Below are 10,000 nucleotides of genomic sequence, written 5' to 3'. Positions count from 1 at the left end.
AAAAAAAAATATAATAAAACGGAGCGAAGGTTTGTTTTTATGCTTATTTTGGTTTAAAATATCGGAACAAGACCAGCAATTTTGGGAGGGGATAAATCGATTATAGTATTCAATCGGTACTCATTTATCGACCTCGAAAGGATGAAAGTCAAAGCCGACCGCGGCGGAATTTGAACTCAGAACGTAGAAACTGCCGAAATGCTGCAAAACATTTTTCCCGGTTTGCCAACGATTCTGTCAGCTCGTTGCCTTCATGTTGGATTATATTAAAAACAATTTTACATTTAACTGAAGGATTCAACAACACTTTTTGCAGAGTACATACACATTCACTAGCCATTGATAAAAATGGCATTGATAGTGACTTCGAAATTTCGGACTGTCTGACAATGTCGTATCAAGCTGAAATTTCAAAGTCACTGTCAACACCATTCCAGTAAAAGAATACTATATATATATATATATATATATATATATATATATACAACCAACCCTATCCAGTTGGGATTCACAATGCGCTTTGCATCGTTTTAACTTTCGAATGCTTTGGTAGACGGAAACTGAAAGAATCCCGTTGTATATATGTATATATATATATGAAAACCGGTTGAATAAATATATATTTATATATTTTATCAATTCTCATTTTATTAAAATTTTCTTTCATTTGAGCATTCTGCATTTAAAAAAGAATTTTTCCTTGCTTATCATTTCTCACGTGCGGTCAACACAACCCCACCATTTATTGATCTATATATATATATATATATATATATATATATATATATATATATATGTGTGGTGTGTGTGTGTGTGCGTGTGTGCATGTGTGTGTGTGTGCGTGTGTGTATACGTTTGTGTGTCTGTGTTTGTTCCCCCAACATCGCTTGACAACAGATGCTGGTGGGTTTACGTCCCCGTAACTTAGCGGTTCGGCAAAATAGACCGATAGAATAAGTACTAGGCTTACAAAGAATAAGTCCTGGGGTCGATTTGCTCGACTAAAGGCGGTGCTCAGCATGGCTACAATCAAATGGCTGAAACAAGTAAAAGAGAAAAAAGAGAGTTATGCAAGATGCCATGAACTAGGAATGAACCCGAAACCACTTCGTTGCAAAGAAAGTTTGTCAACCATGCCTATGTGAGATATTGGTACGTTAGCATCTTCCACTTTATAAGGTGGCGAGCTGGCAGAAATGTTAGCACGCCGGGCGAAATGCGTAGCCGTATTTCGTCTGCCGTTACATTCTGAGTTCAAATTCCGCTGAGGTTGACTTTGCCTTTCATCCTTTCGGGGTCGATAAATTAAGTACCAGTTACGCACTGAGGTCGATATAATCGACTTAATCCGTTTGTCTGTCCTTGGTTGTCCTCTCTGTGTTTAGCCCCCTGTGGGAAGTAAAGAAATAGGTATTTCGTCTGTCTTCATGTTCTGAGTTCAAATTCCGCCGAGGTCGACTTTGCCTTTCATCCTTTCGGGGTCGATTAAATAAGTACCAGTTGTGTACCAGGGGATGATCTAACTTCCCCAAAATTTCGGGCCTAGTTCCTAGAGTAAAAAAGAGCATCTTCCACTTAAATTTTCTACATAACAAGAAATGATTTGGTGAATTTTGTTATTTTTAAATAAAGCATAACAAAAAATTACTCGAGTAGTGGAAAGGGCCAATATTTTTCTCTCTTTTTGTTAACGAAAGAGATGTTCAATGGAATGGGTGTTAATATTTCTATAACTAGTACGAATTTATCGATTTGAAATCAATAAATTTGAACTCAAAATGCGGTACAGCAACAACTGAACAATCGGTAGCATAATGTTCTGTAGATATATTCTGTCAGTCTTTCATTGAACATATTTATCACAGAAGCGGGCAAGGCTGTGTAGTTAAGAAGCTAGCTTTGCAACTCTGCTGAAACAGGTTCAATCTCACTGTGCGACACCCTAGCCGTGTGTGTGTCTTCTATGATTACAGGTAAGTGCACCGCCATTAATTCACCTTGAAGAAAGTTCACCGCGAGGAAAATCCATTCGGAGTATTCTTTTACTCGTTTCAATCATTTGACTGCGACCATGCTGCAGCACCGCCATTAGTCAAACAAATCGGCCTCAGGACTTATTCTTTGTAAGCCTAGTACTTATTCTGTCGGATTCTTTTGTCGAACTGTTTAATTTCGGGAGCGTAAACGCACCAACATCAGTTGTCAAGCGATGACGGAGGTGGGGACAGAAATACAAATAAATGCACACACACACACACACACACACACACACACACACACACACAGCAGACACACACACACATGTATATATATATATATATATATATATATATATATATATATTAATACATACTAATACGTACTAATACATACTAATACATACTAATACATACACCAACCCTATACATACACACGTCCAGACCCCTCATACGCACTTATACTCTCTCATACACACACACACACACACTTATACATACTAATACGTACTAATACATACTAATACATACTAATACATACACCAACCCCATACATACGCCTGTCCAGACCTATCCTAGTGTCATTCAACCCTATTATCAACCCTATTATCTCCCCTTATTTCGCTCTCGCGTCTCATGTTTGATCTTTGACCTCTGGCCGAAATCAGATCGCCATGTTGATTCGTTAGTTACTGCACGCATTTTTTTTCTCTCCTTCTTTCTGTGTTTTTTTTCTCTCTGTGTATCTTTCTGTTGAAGAGCGTAGGCTCGAAACGTTAAAGACTTGTTTTATTTATACTTCCTGAGCGCCATACTAATACAATTGTTTGTTTGTTTTCCACCTGCCTTCGTCTTTTGTCTATTTTCATAAAGCTTCCCGTTTTATAATATATATATATATATATACGACGGGCTTCTTTCAGTTTCCGTCTACCAAATCCACTCATAAGGCTTTGGTCTGCCCGAGTCTATAGTAGAAGACACTTATCCAGGGTGTCAAGCAGTGGGACTGAACCCGGAACCCTGTGGTTGGGAAGAAAGCTTCTTACCACACGACCATTGATAGTTAAAAACTATTTTATTGAAAAGAAAAAGAAAAGAAATCGGTGAATTGATGACGGTGAACTTACCGGACATGTTCTACTATAATTCCGAGTTGACCCGATTAATGACTTGTGAATGAAATTAGTAGACGTAAACTGTGCATGTATTAAACTCTCAACCTCATTTGACAACCGATGTTCATTTGTTTATGCCCCTGTAACCTAGCGAGTTGGCAAAGGAACCGATAAAGTACCAAACTTAAAAATAAATAAGAAGTGGGGTTGATTTGTTCAACTTAGTCCTTCAAGGCGGTGCTCCAGCATGGCCGCATGCCAGTGTGTGTGTGCGTGTGTGTGATGGCTGGCAGCAGTCGATTTTCTGATCGAATCAGGGGAAACTATGATACTAAAGGCTGACCGAATCAGGGAAACTGATACTAAAGGCTGCAACTCCTAACACAAATGTCAGTTGTTTTCGGCGATAGAGTGAATTTGAACTCGAATGGACGGATCTAGAATTGGTACCTCAAGGTATACCATTCAATACTCTTACAATTTTATTGACACTAAAATGAGGAAAACCAAAATTGACAGCGACTTGAATTCGAACTAAGAGCCCAGAGAGTTGAAACGAATACAGCAAGGCATTATATGAATCTTTTCTACTTTAGATACAAGGCCCGAAATTTTTTTTTGGGGTGGGGAGCCAGTCGATTAGACCGACCCCAGTACGCAACTGGTACTTGGTTTATCGACCCCGAAAGGATGAAAGGCAAAGTCGACCTCGGCGGAATTTGAACTGAGAACGTAGCGGCAGACGAAATAGAGGTAAGCATTCCACCCGGCGTGCTAACGTTTCTTATTTCTTTATTGCCCACAAGGGGCTACACACAGAGGGGACAAACAAGGACAGACAAAGGGATTAAGTCGATTATATCGATCCCAGTGCGTAACTGGTCCTTATTTAATCGACCCCGAAAGGATGAAAGGCAAAGTCGACCTCGGCAGACGAAATACTGCTAAGCATTCCGCTTGGTGTGCTAGCGTTTCTGCCAGCTCGCCGCCTTGAGGCATTATATGAATGTGTGTTCGCTGTGGTTGATTTTAAATATTTATTCCAAAGTTTTAATGAACCTTTATGTTCTACGATCGAATCCTGCCGAGTTTTATGATATTTTTCGTTTCTTTTGAGATCGATAAAATATAGTACCAATCAGCTATGGTACTATATCATTCGAGCGAATTTAGCCTCGTGGAGACGAGGCTATAGTATAGAAGCAAACCGCATAAATTATGTGATCTTATGTCAATGCTAGTGATTAAGAAAATCAATATTTACTGCAACAAGGTAAATTCAGTGGGTGAATTCGATAAGGTGGTCCAACCGTAATCAATAGTTACATGGTTCAAATACAGTCGGCGATGAGTTTTGTTTTTTACTTGTTTCAGTCATTAGACTGCGGCCATGCTGGGGCACCGCCTTGTTGCTTATTTTCTTTTTAAAAAGAAACCTGTAATCGACTAAAGTGTCCTTCCTAAACTGCCATCATTGTGACTAAAGTCGAAACAAGTGTGATATATTATACGGTAAAATAAGGTACTGCGTAGCTAGAGTAGGTGCCGCCCGAGGCGCCTCTTCTGTGTGCCACTCCCCGGATCCCACAAAAAATACATATTGCATACAGTAGACCCAAAAGCGCCGCCCGGGCTGGACCGCTCTTCCCAGCTACGCTAGTGGTACTGCATTCTACGGTATGGACTAAACGATGCAAAGAATTTCAGGTGTGGTTGTGTGGTAAGAAGCTTGCTTCGCAGTCACATGGTTCAGCGTTCAGTTCCACTGCATGGCACCAGGTACTTAGTCTATTGTCCTGACTTGTCAATAGCTAAGTTTCGAGGACATAAACAAAACATCACTGGTTGTTAAGCGACGGTGTTGTTGTTGGTGGGGGTGGGGGTGGAAACACAAAGACATTTTCTCTTTTTTTTATCTTTTGGGCGTAGTTTAAAAGTGTCCGGTACATTTTTAAAAATAAAAATAAAAATAAAAATATCTTAGGCGCAGGCGTGGCTGTGTGATAAGAGTGTGGTTGTCAACCACATGGTCCCGGGTTCAATTTCACTGTTTGACACTTTGGGTGTCTTCTACAATGTCTTCGAGTCGACTAAAACTTTGTGAATGGATTCGGTAGACGGGAACTGAAAGGAGCCCGTCGTCTCTGTGTGTGTATGTGTGTGTGTATATATATATATATATATATATATATATATATATAAAGAGAGAGAGAGAGAGACAGATTAAGATATGTGTGCTTGTCTTTGTGTGTTTGTGTTGTCTCCCCTCACCACTTGACAACCGATGTTGGTTTGTCTACATTCCTGTAACTTAATGATTCGACAAAGAGAAAGATAGAATAAATACCACTCTTAAAAATAAATACCTGTGGTTGATTTGTTCGACCAAACCCTTCATTGCAGTGCCCCAGCATGGCCGCAGTCCAATGACTGAAACAAGTAAAAATGTTTTAGTAAGACGAAGTCTATTGGTACCAATTATCATTTTGAAAACCTTCCAAGACTTGTAGAAAGAAAAGAAAGAAAACAAAAAAGACCCTTAAGACATAATCCGAATACTTGTTGTAAGATGGTCGTCCCTAACAACACCCTTGTCACCTTTCTAAAAGAGAAGTAGGAGGAAGTCATCAAGCCAGATGACAGGCATGTTATGGCGCTGATTGAATCGGCAAAACGTCTTCTAGAAGATTTGAGTAGCCTTCTATGGAAAGATCAATAGTCCTTGCTAATGAGGAAACACTATATCTATTCCTGTCACTGCTTTGATTAAGATTAACTTGTGGGATATCGCGGTGACAGGATGAGGACTTTACTTGTGATGGCCGGACATTTATTTAACTAATATTTAATGGAATTTAATTCAGAAAAGGCGAAAACTATTAATGTTGAAAATAATATAGGTGATCCATCTTGTCTGTAAGCTGCACGTGAAAATTTTATGTATACAATCTCGGAAATGAATTGGACAGCACAATGATAATAATAATAATCCTTTCTACTATAGGCACAAGGTCTAGATCTTGTGGGGAGGGGGACAGTCGATCTCATCGACCCCAGTACTCAACTGGTACTTAATTTGTCGACCCCGAAAAGATGAAAGGCAAAGTCGACCGTAGCAGAATTTGAGCTCAGAACGTAGTGACAGACGAAAAACAGCTAAGCATTTCGTCCAGCGTGCTAACAATTCCACCAGCTCACAACCTTAATATAATATAATAATAATAATAATAATAATAATAATAATTTGCCCTGATGCAATACCAGGAAATGGCTCTCATGACTTCTGACCTGAACTGATTGGAAGTGCTATCATGTACATTGTTTTGTCTTGGTATAAAAATGACGTGCTACAGCAAATATTCTGCTCAATATCACAGTTGTTTGACCTTAATTATTTGAGCATGTCCCTTAGTGGCTGACGATATGTGCATCTCTGTTCACGAGCAGAAGTAGAGGTTGAGCATTATAGCCATGTGTTAAGAGCAATTCTTTGGGGTTTGAATAATTCAACTCTGGGAACATGTGTGTTTGTTCAATATCCTTAAACAACCCTTATTCAGGGACCTTTTGAGCGGGATGGTACATTCGACCTGAAGAAAATTCTAATACGACGGGCATTCATATAGTTTCCATCTACTAACCCACTCACGAAGCACTGGTAAGCCCGAGAAGACACAGTAGAAGACACTTATGCTGCGCTGTGGAACGGAAACCGAAACCATGTGGTTGCAAAGTGAGCTTTCTAACTCCACAGATATGCCTGCGCCTGTATATAATATATAATATAATCTTTTCTACTCACGCTACCATCACCACCACCATCACCACTACCATCACCACCACCATCATCATAGCCACCACCACCACCACCGCCGCCACCATCACCGCCGCCACCATCACCGCCACCACCATCATCACCAGCACTGCCACAACCACAACTTTCACAACCACCACTACTTATCACCTCCAGCACATCACCACCACCAACACCACCATCACTACTACCACCATCACTACTACCACCATCAACAGTGTCATGGCCACCACAACCACCACCATCTTCCTCCCCACACTGTCACCATCACTATTACCACCACCATCAACACAGCCACCACCACCACCGCCTCTTCCCATGTACTCATTCTCCATCTTCCTCTCAGTCTCTCTCTGTTTTCTAAATTATCTATCTTTTGTTCTGGATCGATACCCAATTTTATCTCCCACATTGCTCCAAGAAGTTTACTAAACAACCAAAGGTGAATTCCAATCAATTCCATTTGTAGAACAAATGGAATCGGTTCTTTTTCTTCTTTGTAAATCATTTACAGAACGAAATCTACGGTATTTTCTAAATTCTATTCTAAAACAACTTGTCAATAACATCTGGGATTCTAACCACCCGTACAGCACACACACACACACACAACACGTGCGTGCAGGACACCACGCACACGGTCACACTACATGCATCACACATTACACGCAGAGGTATAATATATATATATATAATATATAATATCCATACATAATATATATTTACATATTATATATATATATTTACTCTATAAAAACATACACATGTACAATATATACATACATATATGCCTATATATATATATATATATATATATATAATATGCATACACACACACTTATGTACACACATACACACAAATGCATACACATGCTTAGATACAACGACACTAGATACGAAGACACACGCATACACGCATGATCGAATTTAGATCTCAGTTGATAATGTGATCGGATATTTGAAATTAAAGGAAAAAGAAGGAAAAAGAAAACAAGACATTCTTTCGTGTCCTTATGTCAAGCAAAAACAGAAGTTGTCTTTAAACAAAACGTTTGGTTAAAATATGTCAGATGAACGTCAAAGCTTAGCGGAAAACGAACACAAAAGTTGTAGATTCGTTGGTGTAATTACTACTGGAAATATACCCGGACGACCACCCGGTTTAATATAATACGCTGACCCATGGGTGTCTTCAATGGAGTTGAGTCTATCGTAAACATTTGAATTGGCTCATAGCAGGGATATTCGTAATGTCACAGTACCCTGATACCAACAATAGTTTCCTAAATGCCTCTGCCAATAATAAACAGTAAATCTGGTGGATATTCTTCGTTTCCAGTTGAAATGTTTGCGAGTTCTAATCGAAACTACATTTTACACTTTATTTCCTGCCAACACCAAACTACACATTCAGGCAACCCAGTGTTCTACAGCCCCCATAACATAGACAGAAAATGTCTCCCCTTTATCTATAACCTATCTACACAGTCCCGCCTACATTCTATGTTTGAAATTTCACTCTCCAAGTGTCTTCTGCTATTGCCACGGGACGACCAAAGCCTTGTGAGTGGATCTGGTAGATGGTAACTGAAAGAAGTTTGACGTATATGTGTGTGTATGCGTGTGTATGTTTGTTTGTCTGTTTGTCCATCCCCATCATCGCTTGACAACCGATGCTGGTGTGTTTACATCCCCGTAACTAAGCAGTACGAAAAAAGAGACAGATAGAATAAGTACTAGGCTTACAAAGAATAAGTTCTGGGGTCCATTTGTTCGACTAAGAGGCGGTGCTCCAGCATGGCCGCAGTCAAATGACTGAAACAAGTAAAAGAATAGATAAGAATTGATGATGGATAAGCTTGACCTTTGGTAGATTTTTGAACTCAGCGTACGTAGATTCCATTCTCACCACAATTCTGCTCTTACTTCTTCATTTTTCATTCCTTCTTCGAATTGGTTGAACAACCAACCCCATCCAGTTGGGATTCATGATACAAGTGGTACTATTCACCTTTTCTATCGCTGAATATGAAACGTGGTTCGCGAGACCTCCATCTGAGTGATTTTCTCAGGTTACCTTCTATCCCTTGTAAGTCAATCTCTCAAAATTTTACTTATTTACAGCTAAGGGGTCTGGGGCAACGTGAAATAAAGTGTTTTTCTCAAGACCATAACGCGTTTCTTTACTACCCACAAGGGGCTAAACACAGAGGGGACAAACAAGGACAGACAAAGGGATTAAGTCGATTATATCGACCCAAGTGCGTAACTGGTGCTTTATTGATCGACCCCGAAATGATGAAAGGCAAAGTCGATCTCGGCGGAATTTGAACTCAGAACGTAACGGTAGACGAAATACCGCTAAACATTTCGCCCGGCGTGCTTACGATTCTACCAGCTCGCTGAAGAAGAAAGAAAAATATACTTTTCTACTCTAGGCACAAAACCCAAAATTTTTGGGGAAGTCGATTAGATCGACCCCAGTACGTAACTGGTACTTAAGCATTTCGTCCGGCGTGCTAACGTTTCTGCCAACTCGTCGCCTTGACCTGATATTAATATCACAGTAAATCGCATTAAGATCATGGTTATAATAATGATTTCAAATTTTAGTAGGAGGTCAGTAATTTTGGCGAATAAGGGTAAGTTGCTTGGTTATATATTTTATGATTTCAAGTTTGAATGTTTTCGAAATAAAGAATGAAGTAAATCAATGTTTCATATTATATATTTGAGAAGATTAATAAAATTTCGTTGATTAGTTATCATTAGCCGCGTTTATGCAAACTTTTGCAAGCAAATCAGTTTTATAAATGTTTCCCCAGTACAGCAAAACGAACGAGCTGGAGTTTGTTACTCTTATATACTAAAACCAATCTCAACCGGAATAAATGCAGGATTATCGTAAGAGATTATCTTACAACTGAATCAGGTTGAAAATTTAAGGTAGGTAATTAATTAAAAGATGTATTCAATTACATTTGGAAGCTAAGAATATTAATGTCTTTTTCCTTTTGCAATACCGAGAAAAACAAAAACAACCAAAATGGAAAAACGAGTCTTAATCATTGAGAAAATTTTGCTGACAGTAT

General features: G+C 39.2%; 1 long non-coding RNA gene across 2 annotated transcripts in view; it reads right to left on the bottom strand.

Annotated features, from left to right (window-relative positions):
- The window catches only part of LOC118765779, a 264,728-nt gene that overhangs the window by 30,271 nt on the left and 224,457 nt on the right, over positions 1–10,000 (bottom strand). Inside the window, exon 1 of one of the 2 annotated variants that reach the window (XR_005001656.1) lies at positions 5,461–5,500. The exons of the other annotated variant lie outside the window; for it this stretch is intronic. This is a non-coding gene — a long non-coding RNA (uncharacterized LOC118765779). Of the gene's footprint in view, positions 1–5,460; positions 5,501–10,000 lie in introns of those variants that run through there. 2 annotated transcript variants of the gene reach the window in all.

Source organism: Octopus sinensis, linkage group LG13 (genome assembly GCF_006345805.1).
Source record: "Octopus sinensis linkage group LG13, ASM634580v1, whole genome shotgun sequence".
In the NCBI taxonomy this organism is placed as follows: Eukaryota; Metazoa; Mollusca; class Cephalopoda; order Octopoda; family Octopodidae; genus Octopus; species Octopus sinensis.
The sequence above is the reverse complement of the archived record's forward strand: the minus strand, read 5'-3'. Positions and strand labels throughout refer to the sequence as shown.